The sequence below is a fragment of the Tamandua tetradactyla genome, chromosome 9 (assembly GCF_023851605.1).
Source record: "Tamandua tetradactyla isolate mTamTet1 chromosome 9, mTamTet1.pri, whole genome shotgun sequence".
In the NCBI taxonomy this organism is placed as follows: Eukaryota; Metazoa; Chordata; class Mammalia; order Pilosa; family Myrmecophagidae; genus Tamandua; species Tamandua tetradactyla.
The window spans coordinates 86,237,683-86,252,187 of NC_135335.1; the positions used below are offsets into that span (position 1 = coordinate 86,237,683).

The following is a 14,505-nucleotide window of genomic DNA, read 5'->3' on the forward strand; positions in this document are numbered from 1 at the left end:
TTTATATGTTAAGAACATTCATCTTATATGTTGATTGATTTTATTAATAAAATTTTTTTTAAATGTACATGTGCCCAGCAAAAAGGAACTTTAAAGGGGAAGCAAGCAAGTATGAAAATTATTTTCTACCTGTTAACATAACTCTGGTAAAAGTCTAAAGGTAAGACAAGACAAAATGTCTGTTATGGTTTGTGATTGATGACCCCAATATAAGTCAATTGTCAAATGTTTTATTTCTGGAAATAGCTTCATTTAGAAAAATACTTAAAATAAAATTAGGGCCAAATTGTAAGCTCAAATAGCAGTCACATGTATTACTGGGCTCTAATTGTTAGTTCTAAATTCTGAAATGCTTTGTTCTCAGAGCTTCCTGGTAGCTCCTTGGAACTTTGTTTATCTGGATGATACCTGAGAGTCACAGTGTTCTGAAGCTCTAGAAGTACTAAAGAAGCAACATTACCCCATGCAGAAACTATGAAAGAATATGAAGAAAGACTTCAATTAGGGATGTAAGTGAGACTATCTGGTTAGGACTAAAGTAAATCAGAATACAGGGTAAAAGATGATATTGTCTGTATTTTAATACTTTAATTTATTCATGAGACCAAAGAAGGAAAGATTTACTTTGTACAACATTTAAATTTTCTGTGCACACTATCTAATCTATCCTGTCTGGTCAGTTTATTTAGACAACTGAATTCAGATTAATGTGGCACAGAAACCAGAATCTCAATAGGGAATGAGATGTTAGTGTTCTGTACAAGTTTATGTAATACCCTGATGTGTTTCAGAGTGGTTGGGGCATAAAATTAAAAAGTATTTTGCAAGCTCTCTTGAGGGACTAAGGAAAGAAAGGGTGGAACTATTAAACTTCCCCACCTGGGGAATTCAAGTAATAAGGTTCCTTGTATAAAATATATGAGTCCTGTCTAATATGAAATAATACCTAAGAGTCATTCCCTGAAAATCTCCATGTTGCTCAAATATAGTCTTTTTCTGTAAGGCAGACTGCAAATAAACTCACTACCTTCCCCTTATGTGAGAGATGACTTTCAAGGGCAAATTTCTCAGACATTGTAGGACATGACTTCCAAGATAAATTTCTCTGACACCATGCAATCAGCAATGGACTCAGGATTTAAAGGTTGAAAAGGTTTCAGTGGCTAAGTGATTTCAAATAGAGTTGGGAGGTCATTTTGGAGGTTACTTTTATGCAGTTTCAGTCATATATTTACCAATGCTATTCCAGAGAACCCTATGGAACACCCCAGTTCTATCTAAAATCTATAAGAAGTTATTTCCTAATTTAACATAGTTATAAATCACACCTTCTACTTCTTTTATTTAAACCTATAATTTTCAATTTACTTATTAAGTTTATTTTTCAGAGACTTAAAGATCCCAGATTGTTCCTAAACCAGTTAAACCTTGAAACCCAGAGTTACCTTTCTCTCCAAGAATGATAACCAGCTACATTCCTCTACCCCATAATGTTGATGCCCCTTTTCAGCAAGAAAAAGTTAGAGTAGTTGTCACCCAAATAACCCTCAAGATTGAGGAATGAACAAAAACAAAAGGGAGGAATTGTAACTGGGAAATTAAGAATTAACAAATGATTATGATTACTGAATCATTATATAGATTTTTTCTATATTACAGAATAGACAAAGTTTAATATCTGAAATTCAACTAGTCTCACCCTTCTTTATACTTATTCTAGTGTGATATCAGCCTTGTGTATACTTTCTATTATAGTGATATTTTTCTTTACATACTGGAGCTTTTGAGTTTGACAATTGAATTTTTTGTTTTTTGGCTTTTAAAATTTAAATTTAATATATTGCTAATTTACAGTTCTAAGGCCAAGAAAATGTCCCAATTAAAATAAGTCTATAGAAATGTCCAGTCAAAGGCATCCAGGGAAAGATACTTTGGTTCAAAAAGGCCAATGAAGTTCAGGGTTTCTCTCTCAAATGAGAAGGCACATGGCGAATACAGTCACAGTTTCTTTCTTGGCAGAAAGGGCACATGGTGAGTGAGGCATCATCTGCTAGCTTTCTCTCCTGGCTTCCTATTTCATGAAGTTCCCTGGGAGGTGTTTTCTTTCTTCTTCTCAAAAGGTCACTGGCTAGTGGGCTCTCTGCTTCTCGTGGCTATGTCATTCTTCTCTGGTTCTCTCTGAATCTCTCTGACAATTGAATTTTATTCAATTACTGTTATTTGAAGGTTATAAATATGTTTTAGTAATAATTTATATTTTGTGATAACTATTGTATAGGTATTATTAGAAAAAAACAATTCTAAATTGGGAAATTACAGTATAAACCACACAAAACATGGCCTATTCCATAACATTTTTCTGTCCCTATTACTCATAATCTCTAGGCCCAGTACAAAGAATTATTCAGTCAAACATAGACTCCCCCATCTTTTCTGCACATAGCCCTTCCCAAGTACTTGCTTTTCTGATTTACTTACACTATTTCTGCTTGAATTTGGTCAAGGTTCAGGAAAAGGCCCTGGAGGCAGGGATAGAGGAGATAGAAAGAATGTGGAGGATTTATTTTTCTTAGATTTTTTCTTTCAAATAGTTTTGTTTATTTAGGCTTTTACATGCTCTTCACCAGCAGCCCTTATAGATCCTAAAAACTTCTACACAATACTGCTTCCCAAATCTCTTTGGCTTAGAGTGAAAAGATCTGAGTATCCATATCTATAGGTCTGAATGAAAAGACTGAATTCTTTTGAAATCTACTGAGCCATCAATAGGATTTGGGAGTTAGGTTAAGACAGAACATTGAGGGGGAATACAGGAGGAGTTTTAAGACATTAGAAGCTGAGTTTCTTTTTTTCTTATTTCTGGGACTCTGAGTACTAATTCATACATATATATAAATGACACTTATTTATCTTTGACCAATTTGAATAGAGCTTTTCAAGAATTCTTTTTGTTAATTCAGCATTACCATTCAGAGGTAGTAAAATATACATTGAACAAACAGACGGATACAAGTAGATTGTTAGGCACATGCAAAAACAAATACAGAAGGAAAAAACCTCAATAATTTAAATTATAATTTTTCTGGTATGACTTGTAATTAAGATATCATCCACATACTGTATTAATGGAATAATTCCTTCTCTCTGCTTCAGTTTAAGTGGCTATTGTTTAATATGATGTACAATACCTGTTTGTTAGAGCTTTACTTGAATCGGTTTATTTTGCATATCCAGGCTTTTCATCACCTTACATCTGGACTTACAGAGCAGCCCTGGCTGAACTGAGTACCCTGATGGGTATGAGAGGAGGAGACTAGTTCTATCTTAGGCTCTTTTAACTCCAGTTAAGGGGGATAGAGAGGAGCAATGACCCAAGGGGCTATGATTAGGAATGCTATTAGAATTAGAATTCCCTATGTTAAAGAGTGTATTCGGTTTTTAAATACTGTCAGAATGTGATAGACCAGAAATGGAATGGCTTTTTAAAAGAGAACTTAATAAACTAGAAGTTTACATTTCTAAAGACATGAAAGTGTCCAAATTAAGGCACCAACAAGAGGTTATATTCACTCAAAACGGCCACTGTGTCTGGGATACTGGCCATCTAGGAAGTCATGTGACTGGCATCTGCTATTTCCTTGCTCCTCAGCTCCATTGCTTTCAGCCTATCTTCCTGTGAGGGTTCCTCACTTTGCTACTCTTGGGCTGGCTTTCATCTCTCAGCTTCCCTAGGCTCCCTCCAGGTTCTGGCTTGCTTAACATCTCATGCCAACATCTGCGGGGCTCCAAGCATCTATCAACATCCTTGTCATTGTCTCCAAGTGTCGGCATCTGTGTCAGCTCTGGTCTGAAGTTTCTGTTGGCTCTGCTCTTTCTGTCATTTCTGAAGTTTCTTCAAAATATTTCCTCTTTTAAAGGACTCCAGTAAAATAATCAAGACCCACCTGGAATGGGTGAAGTCACATCTCCATTTAATCAAGAGGCCACACCCACAATTACATATCACATTTCCATGGCAATAATCTAATCAAAAGGTCAAGACTTACACTGTTTAAATTGAGATTATAAGAAATGGTTTCCCCAAAAAGATAGGATTAAGATTAGAACATGGCTTTTCTGGGGTACATAATACTTTCAAACCAGCACAAAAAGCTTCAGTAATCAGTAACCAACTAAGAGCAATTGAACAATGCACATACAATAACACCAATTAATACTTAAAACACTTAACATTTATAATATATTTTAACAACATGCCAATTAACAATTAAAAAAGACACTTAACACATTATATATCTAAATAACGTACCAATTAACAATCAAACAGAAACAAAACATTATATATCTAGTACCAATTATATCCAGTACTGCTAAATTCAAAAAGTGAGTTGTTAAAGCAATCAAGATTATTCTGGAAATGGGACCTAAGACTTGGAATCCTGGTTTAGGGGATTTTTTTGCCTGGTTCACTCAAATGATCGATTTCTGCAACAGCAGAGTTTCAAAAAGAAAGATTTTATTACTAAGTATATAGCAAGAGATCAGATTCTCTATTGGCCCAAAATCTGTTTCCTTGAGCTGCAGTAATTCTGATAGTTTTAAAGAATTAAAAGATGGGCGTGTTTTAGAATAATGAGCACAGTAGCCCCAGATGATGTAATTATTGAGTATGTGCAGATTGATTATATGCTTAGTCATGGAACATATGCAAGAAACTGGCAGCCTTAAAATGAGGATGATGTGACTTTTACTATTATAATGAGCTATAAGTGACTTGTAAGTTAAAGCCTAAGCTATTGTACATATCAGGTGGGCTCATTTTGGTTATTCAGCCTTGGTTATCAAGATAACTTTGGACTTGGGGTGGGTCAGTTCTGGGCCGACCTAAAGCCTTTTATTAATAAACATTAGGTGTTGTCTTTTGTGATTACAAGGCTCTAAAGTTGAAAAACTGGAAAAATGGGTACAAATGAAAGTTAATTACAAGGTATTTATAATTACAGGGGCAAAAGATAAAGGCTATACAATTATTATCAGAGATCAGGGCAGCTGGATTACAATTTAGAGATTTCAGGTATTTCCCTCTGTCTATTCTCATATACCAGAAAGCAAAAAGGAATATTCATATAATGATTCAGTAATCAAAATCATCCCCTATATCTTAATTTCTTGGTTACAAGTCCTCCCTCTCATTTGATAATTATCTCTCAATTTTGAGGGCTATTAGGGTGATGACTCTTTTAACTGCATTAAGGCTGAAAAAGCATGTTGTTATTAGGAGCAAAAGGATGATACTGATGAAATTGGTGTTTTTAGAGAGTATTATTTTTTGTGTGTTTCAGATTTCTCTGGGATTAGAACAACCTGGAGGTTTTAAATTTCTGAGAAAACAAACTTAAGTGTATCAGGGTTCTCTAGAGAAAGAGATTCAACAGGAGATATCTGTAGTGTCTCATGCAACCATGGAAATGGAAGTGTCAAAAATCCACAGGGCAGGCTGTGAAGCTGGCAGCTCTGATGAAGGGTCTGGATAAACTCCAAGGAGAAGCTTGCTGGCTGAAGAAACAGTGAAAAAGTCTCTCTTCTTCCTTAAAAGTCTTCAACTAATTGGATTACTAAGTTTGTGGAAGACACACTTTTAGTTGCTCACAGATATAATTAGCTACAGATGCATCAACTGACTGAGGATTTAATATACCAGCCTTCTAGTTTATCAACCAGCCACAAAATATCCTTTCAGCAACAGTCAGGCCAGTGCTTGCCTGACCAGACAACTGGGCATCATCACTTGGCCAAGTTGACACCAGAACCTAACCATCATGGTCCCCCCCTTGTCACCTTGAAAGCTATACACATCATCTTGAAATAGATTTAATTTCCAAGTAGAACACCATACAGACATATGTTTTACCTAATAATATTCAACTGTCCTGCATACAACCAGAAATGCATTACATCTGTCCAGAACAGGCTGCAAGTCCTTAGGTAACATTCACTCTAAAACTTCATAACATTTATGTAAATACTAATATATGAACAAAACAGCTTATGTCATTTGATAAGGAGAAGACAAGATATTTGCTCATGTACAAATGCAAACATACTCATAACAAAACAGGGAGGAAATATTCATACAATCATAGTCCTCATTTCTGTAACTGATCCTATGATTGTAGTTCATATTTATCATTACCTTCTTCTACTATCCATTCCATATTCCCTTTACTTACAGCAAGCACTTCAGCTGGCTGAGGTTCTTTGCCAGGTGGGGTGATCCAAATTTTCATTCCTGAAGTTTCTAGGCCATTTGGTAGTCCTGCCTGGATTGGGTTGTTGCAATTTTCCATTGACTTTAATCACAGGTCATGGTAGTATTAAGACATGCCCTAGGGATCTCCTGCATTCCAGGAAAACTTTTCTTTACTTTCATTGTGTAGTTGCAGTCCTAATCCCCCTTGATAGTCAGAATCAATCACCCCAGACAGAACAGTAAATCCCCTTTCCTGCCCGATGATTCAATGGCATGAGAAATCCAAAGTGGCTAAGTGGCAATCTTAACTTCCAGTTCCAGGGAATCATTATTGTTTCTCCTGGTAGGAGCACTCCTCCTTTTGGAATAAGGCCCTGTAGACCAGCAGAGCTTAAGGTTTCAGGGACAGGAAGAAAAAAAATTTCCAGTGGAACACTAGAGGTGATAGTGAGCGGTTCCACTCCCATTTCCACCCCATGATTCCTGGACCCATGAATCCTAGCTATGGGAGAAACAGCACCATAGAGTGGATGCTGATTCAGAGCATTCACAGCCCTCTGGAGAACATTGCCCCAGCCCTGCAAGGTACTGCCACCTAGTTGGCACTGTAACTGGGTCTTCAAAAAGCCATTCCACCATTCTATCAACTCAGCTACCTCTGGATGATAGGGAACATGAGAGACCAGAGAATTCTATGAGCATGTGCCCAATACCACACTTCATTTGCTGTGAAATGGGTTCCTTGATCAGAATTAATGCTGTATGGAATACCACGACAGTGGATAAGGCATTCTGTAAGCCCACAAATAGAAGTTTTTATGGAAGCATTGCATGCAGAGAACTCATGTGTCTATTCTGGTTAGAACAAATCACTGCCCCTTCCATGATGTAAGTGGTCCAATGTAATCAACTTGCCACCCCGTAGGCTGTAGCAAGCTGATCACCTTGATGAATGGTGCCATTTCAGGGACTGAGCATAGGTCTCTGCTGCTGGCAGATTAATCACTCAGCAGTGGTTATAGCCAAGTCAGCCTTGGTGAGTGGAAGTACATTTGCTGAACCCATACCTAATCTCCATTTGACCACCATGACCACTTTGTTCATGAGCCCATTGGGTAATGGCAGAAGTGGCTGAGGAAAGAGGATGATTTATATCCACAAAACAGGTCATCTTATCCACTTATTAAAACCTTCCTCTGCTGAAGTCACCCTCTGATGAGTATTCACATGTGTCATGGTTAGGGACAGGTGTCAACTTGGCCAAGTTGTGGTACCTGTTCATCTGATTGGGCAAGCGCTGGCCTGTCTGTTGCAATGAGGACATTTCATAGGATTAGGTCATGATCACGTCAGCTACATCCACAGCTGATTCCATTTGAAATCAGCCAAAGGGGAGTGTCTTCTGCAATTAGTGATGCTAAATCCAATCATGGGAAGCCTTTTAAGGAGGATTCAGAGGAGACAGGTTGCATTCCTGCTTTGGCTGGTGAGCCTCTCCTGTGGAGTTCGTCCAGGCCATCCATTGGAGTCATTGGCTTCGCAGCCTGCCCTGTGGATTTTGGACTCTGCGTTCCTACGGTCACGTGAGACACTTTCATAAATTTTATATTTGCAAGTGTTCCCTGTTGGTTCTGTTTCTCTAGAGAACCCTAACTAATACAACATGGGACACAAATATCTTCATGTTTTTTGCCCACTCAGAAAGGTCTGTTCACATAACTCTTCTCCAGACCTTTTTGTCACCAAGTTTCCAACCATGCTACTTCCAAGTCCCTGGTCATCCATCCAAACCATTAACAACAACCCATGAGTAAGTATACAAATGCATCTCTGACCAGTTCTCTTTATAAGCAAAATGAACAACCAGGTGCACTGCTTGAATTTCTGCCCACTAGGAGGATATCCCCTCACCACTGTCCTTTAAGGACATCCCATAAAGGAGCTATAGTGCTGCAGCTGACTACTTCTGAATGGTCCCCACATATCATGCAGAACAATCTTAAACCAGGCCCAAGTGTTCTCTTCCTTAGTCAGCTGATAGTAAGGAACTCCCCAAGAGGCCATAGCTCTGGGCTGGGAAAGAGAAAGTAATGTGGCAGAAGTGCAGACCATGGGTATTTAGGCCACTTCCTCGTGTAAATCTTGTGCCTTCAAGACCTCCTTGAGCCCTATCTTTTATATACCATTTCAATTTTAGGATGGAGTGCTGCTGTGCATGCCCCACATGCATGGTGGGTCAGAAAACACCCATCTCATGATAGGCAACTCAGGTCTCATAGTAACTTGGTGGCCCATGGTTAAGTATCCAGTCTCTGCTAAGGCCCAGTAGCAGGCTAAAAGCTGTTTCTCAAAAGAAGAGTAGATATCTTCAGTGGATGGTAAGACTTTGCTCCAAGTTCCTAAGATTCTGTGTTGTGATTCTCCTATAGAGGCCTGCCAAAAGCTCCAGAGAGCATCCCTATTTGCCACTGACACCTTCAGCACCACTGGATCTGCTGGATCAAATGGCCCAAGTGACAAAGCAGCTTGCACAACAGCCTGGACTTTGTTGCAGAGCCTCCTCTTGCTCCAGTTCCCACTCTAAACTAACACCTCTTCTAGTCACTTGGCAAATGGGCTAGAGTAGAACACCCAAATAAGGAATATGTCATCTCCAAAATCCAAAGAGGCCAACTAGGCATTGTGCCTCTTTTGGTCACAGGAGGGGCCAGATTCAATAGTTTATCCTTCACCTTAGAAGGCATATCTCAACATGTCTCACACCACTGGATACTTAGAAATTTCACTGAGGTGGAAGGTCCCTGTCTTTTTGTTGGATTTATTGCCCATGCATGGACACACAAATGCCTTACCAATAAGCCTAGAATAGTTGCTACTTGTTGCTCACTAGGACCAATCAACATGATATCATCAATATGATGGACCAATGTGATGTCTTGTGGGAAGGAGAAATGATTAAGGTTCCTGTGAACAAGATTGTGACATAGGGCTGGAGAGTTGATATACTCCTGAGGCAGAACAGTGAAGGTATACTGCTGGACTTGCCAGCTGAATGAAGGCTGTTTCTGGTGGTTCTTACTGACAGCTATTGAGAAAAAAATAATTTGTCAGATCAATAGCTGCATACCAGGTACCGGGCAATGAGTTGATTTGCTCAAGCAATGATACTACATCTAGAACAGCAACTGCAATTAGGATCACCACCTGATTAAGTTTACAATAATCCACTGTATTCTCCAAGACCCATGTGTTTCTGCAAAGGCTAAATAGGAGAGTTGAATGGGGATGTGGTGGGAATCACCACCCCTGCATCCTTCAAGTCCTTAAGATTGATACTAACCTTTGCAATCCCTCCAGGAATCTAGTAGTGTTTCTGATTCACTATTTTGCTAAGTAGGGGAATTATTCTATGGCTTCCACTTGGCCTTTCCTACCATAATAACTCTGACTCCATGAGTCAGAGAACCAATTTAGAGATTCCGCCAGTTGTTGAGTATGTCCATTCCAGTTATGCATTCTGGAACTGAGAAAATGACCACAGAATGGGTCTTGGGACCCAGTAGATCCACTGTGAGATGGACCTGTGCTAAAACTCCATTGATCGCCTGACCTCCATAAGCCCCTACTCTGACTGTTGAACCAGAGTGATTTTTTTTTTTTTTTTTTTGGTATGGCAAGCACTGGGAAATGAGCCCAGGACTCCAGCATGGCAGGCAAGAATTCTGCCATTGAGCCACCATCGCAATATCCCAGAGTGATGTTTTGTGTCTCCTGGAATTAGTGTCACTTCCAAACCGGTTTCTAATAATCACCCAAATATGTGATCATTTTCTTTTCCACAATGCACAGTCACCTGGTAAAAGGCCATAGGCCTCCTTAGGAAAGGCTGGGATGAAGGTTAACGTGTAAATTTAGAGCAATGTAAAAGGGTCCTTCCCCAAGTATACCTAGCTTCCCTGCCTGCCCCCAAACTCTCTCAAGTCTGGGAATTCATTAAGGGGCCATAACTTTCTTTTTTTAATTCAAGTTAGACTTCTGTTTACTTGAACTAGAATTCTTCTGTTTATACAGCTAAAACAAGACTTTAGTAGACTGCCTGTACCAGTTTGAATCTGTTGTATACCCCAGAAAAGCCAAGTTCTTTAATCTTTATTCAATATTGCTGGGTGGCAGCTTTGTTATTGTTTCCATGGAGATGTGACCCACCCAATTGTGGGTGGTAACTTCTGATTAGATGGTTTCCATGGAGATGTGTCTCCACCCATTCAAGGTAGGGTTTGCTTACTGGAGCCCTTTTGGACAGAACCATTTTGGAAAAGCTTTAGAATTCACACAACGAGAGACCTTTGGCAATGAAGAAGGAAAACCTCCCCAAGGGAACAAATGTTAAAATATGTTTAGCTTGAAATGCTAGTGATCAATGAAAGGGAGGGGTAAAGGGTATGGTATATATACATTTTTTTTTCTGTTTTCATTTTATTTCTTTTTCTGAATAGATGCAAATGTTCCAAGAAATGATCATGATGATGAACTATGTGATGACATTGTGAATTACTGATTTATATATGTAGAACGGAATGATCAAAAGAGGAATGTTTGAGTTTGTTACGTGGTTTTTGGTATTTAAAAAAATAAAATAAAATAAAATAAAATAAAAAACCCAAAGGAGTTTTGTGAAGCAAGAAACCAGCAGAGAAAGCTAACAGGCAACACTAAGTGTCCTTCCAGCTCAGAGAGAAACCCTGAACTTCATTGGCCTTTCTTGAGTGGCAGTAACCTCTTGTTGGTGCCTTAATTTGGACATTTTCATAGCTTTGACTTAATTTGGACATTTTCACAGCCTTAAAAGTGTAAACTTGTGACTTAATTCCCCTTTTTAAAAGCCATTCTGTTTCTGAGATATCACATTCTGGCAGCTTGCAAACTAGAACACTGCCCATCTATTTTACTTCCAGTTATCCCATGATCTGCTAGCCAATGCCACAAGTCTCTGTGAGTCAGAATATTTTGACTGCTGCTTTGAGTCTGCTGTCCATTATGGTGGCCATGCCCACCTTGTCTGTGGTGATTAGTGGATTCTGCCAACTCAGGATCCAATCATCCACATTCTGTTTAAGGACTTCAGTTCAGTGATAGCAGTTCCCATGGTAATATCTGACCTACAGAGAAGGGTAGCCCTTCAGGAAGGATGAAGCTAGTCTCACAAGTTTAATTCTCAAGGTTCTGGTGAAAGATGTGTCTGCTGAACATCCCTGGGTTGTGTAAACACGTCTTCCATGATAAATCCACTCTATCATTCCAATCTCTCTAAGCCTCTGTATCCCCTTATCTACATTATACCAGGGAAGTTCTGGTATTTTGGCCTCAGGTAATGGTGGCCACCTTTTGATCCATGTTTCAAACAAACTGTTAATGCCTTTTCTAGCTCCTTGAACTACAACATTGAATGTAGAATCTCTACCTAATGGGCCCATATCAATAAATTCAGCTTGATCCAATTTTGTATTCCTTCTACCATTATCCCACAACCTTAATATCCATTCCCACACATATTTCCCTAATTTCTGTTTAAAGATATTGAAAAATTCATACAGTTCATATGGAGTATAACTCCTCATGGGTCATCTTACCTTTTGGAACCTGTTGGGACTTCAGTCTAATTAAAAGTCTTGAAGAAAAGAGGAGTGGAGTGGGGATCATGAAAAGAAATAGAAGTGTCTCTCAAGCCAGTTACCTAAGGATATCCCATTGCAGTTTCATCTGCTGGGACAGGATTAGTCACTCCAGACAGAGGAGTGAGGGCTGTTTCCCCAGGGGAGGTGGTTGCATGTTAGCAGGCAATGAAGAGTTAATCTTTTTAGGTGGAGATTGGATGGTTTTGGGGGAGACTGGAGGCTGGGAAACTGTTCCTCAAGGCTGGCTGGAAGTTGGGACACTCTTTCCCCAGGGCAGTCCATTACAGGTCTATCTATTAAAGGCCCAGCAGATTCCAGGGATTCCATCTCCCCATCACCATCATTAACAAGTCATATACCCCCATCCCATGTTTCAGGATCCCATTCTTTTCTAATCAAAGCCCTTCCTTTAATAACAGACACCTTGCAAGGTTGAGATTTTAGTTTACATTGTAAATCTGCTACCCACACAAGGAGGCTTTGTGTCTGGTTTTCAGAGATCTCAAGTCTGCAACCACAGGAAATAAGACTTATCCAGGGTACACATGGAAACTTTTACATGGTTCATATGGTGTTTAAGGTGCAAATTTGAGGTGTTTAGCTCATTCCTTTCCTTCATCACTGTATCCAGCATACCTAATAAGAACAAGCCAGCATCATTATAACTCCTAATTCCACAAAATTCTGTAAAGATGTCAAAAAACGCTCTCACCCAGAGCCTTGCCTCATATAAGCATACAATTAGCAGAATCTAATGGTGATATTTTGCATATTTTTCTTGCCAACTCTCCAATGGATTGCCAATGCCATCTTGATTATTGGAGACAGAGTCATTAGTGCCTTTGAGTCTAATCAGAGTAGGAAACTAATTGTAAAAACACATTTTAAAGATTCTTTTTCTCAAGAACCACTCATGGTACCAAGTTGTATTAGTCAGGTTTCTCTAAAGAGACAGACCAACAGGAAAATCTCAAGCTTAAATATGCAATTTATAAAGGTGTATCATCAACTGTGGAAATGGAACCATCAAAAATCCATAGGTTGTGAAGCTAACAGGTCTGATGAAGGATCTGGATGAACTCCACAGGAAAGACTCACTGGCTGAAGAAGCAGTGAAAAGTCTCTTCTTCCTTAAAAGTCTTCAACTGATCAGATTATCTCCTTTGTTGAAGATGCACCTTTAGTTGCTCACAGATGTAATCAGCCACAGATGCAATCAACTGACAGATGACTTAATACACTAGCCTTCCAGTTTATCAACCAGCCACAAAATATCCTTACAGCAATGGTCAGGCAAGCATTGGCCTGACAACTGGGCATCACCACTTGGCCACACTGGTGGTGTGGCCACCAGAACCTAACCATCACAATAAGTAAAATTTTTTTAGAGCCCAGGATATATTTCAGAGTTTCAGGAACACCTTTGGTTAGCATTTGCCATACTGTGGCAGTTTGCAATATCTGGCTGAAACTTGTGTAAGAATAACTTCCAGAATGACTTCTTGACTCAATTTGAGATTTTTACCCATTGAAATTCTGTTTTTTTCCCCTCGTGTGGTCAACTAATTCATAATGGCAGGGCCAGCTTACACTCCTGGAAATCATGTCCATATAGGTTGAAAGGCCAGAGTTTGGCTTAGAGAGACACAACATTTGAGTAAGAGCAGAGGTTCTCTGGAGATAAATCTTAGGCACTAATAATAAGTACATTCAGTTTGCTATTCCAGAAATAAGTTTCATAAGAGTAAGCCTCAAGATGGAGGCTGTGGCTAATTAAATTGGGAGCCCTCTTATTTAAGAAAATGTTAGTAATTCCCCACGTGGGGAAGCTTAATAGTTTTGCTTTTTCCAGTCCCTTGAGGGACTTTGCAAATACTTTTTCATTTTCTGCCCAAAATACTGCAAAATGCATCATAGTATAACATTAACGTGTATAGAATATTAAGATTTTATTTTTATTCTAGGATCTATATTAAATTAAGCTGAACTAGGTTGTTTAAATAAACTGGCTAGACAGATTAAATTAGATGGTGTGCTACAGAAAATTTAAATTTCGGACAAAATAAACATTTTTCTTTTTGTCTTTCACAAAAATTAAAGCTTTAAAATTCAGATAATATTTTTTTCCTTGTATATTGATTTATCTTAGTTTTAGCCAGATCAGTTTCAGTCACATCTTTAATCAGAGTTTGATATGTTTAGCTTTTTTTGTTTTAACAATTGCTGTATGGACTTACACTGACTTTCAGAGCTGGAGAACTAAATCAGAGTCTCAAGTGTCACACAGATATTTAAAGTTCCAGAGAATCACTAAGTTATACAAAGACCAAAGCATTTCAGAATTTAAAGATAACAGTTAAAGCTTACAATTTAAGCATTAATTTTTATAAGCATTATTAAATGAAGCTATTTTCAGAAATAAAAAACATTAAACAGTTGTGTTATATTAACAAACCATAGCAGAGCTTTTGTTCTGTTTTACTTTTATAAATTTACCAGTTATGTTAATCAAAAGATTATATATATATATATGTCTTGCCTTTCTTTTAAGGTCTTTCCTTGTTACAGATAGAGCTCTGA

General features: G+C 38.5%; 1 protein-coding gene across 1 annotated transcript in view; it reads left to right on the top strand.

Moving 5' to 3' along the window:
• The first annotated feature begins 386 nt into the window (after nucleotides 1-386).
• SLC1A3 (solute carrier family 1 member 3) overlaps nucleotides 387-14,505 on the top strand; it is a 144,435-nt gene continuing 130,316 nt past the window's right edge. Inside the window, exon 1 of the mRNA XM_077116979.1 lies at nucleotides 387-509. The gene's annotated coding sequence lies outside the window, so the exon portion shown is untranslated. The remainder of the gene's footprint in view (nucleotides 510-14,505) is intronic.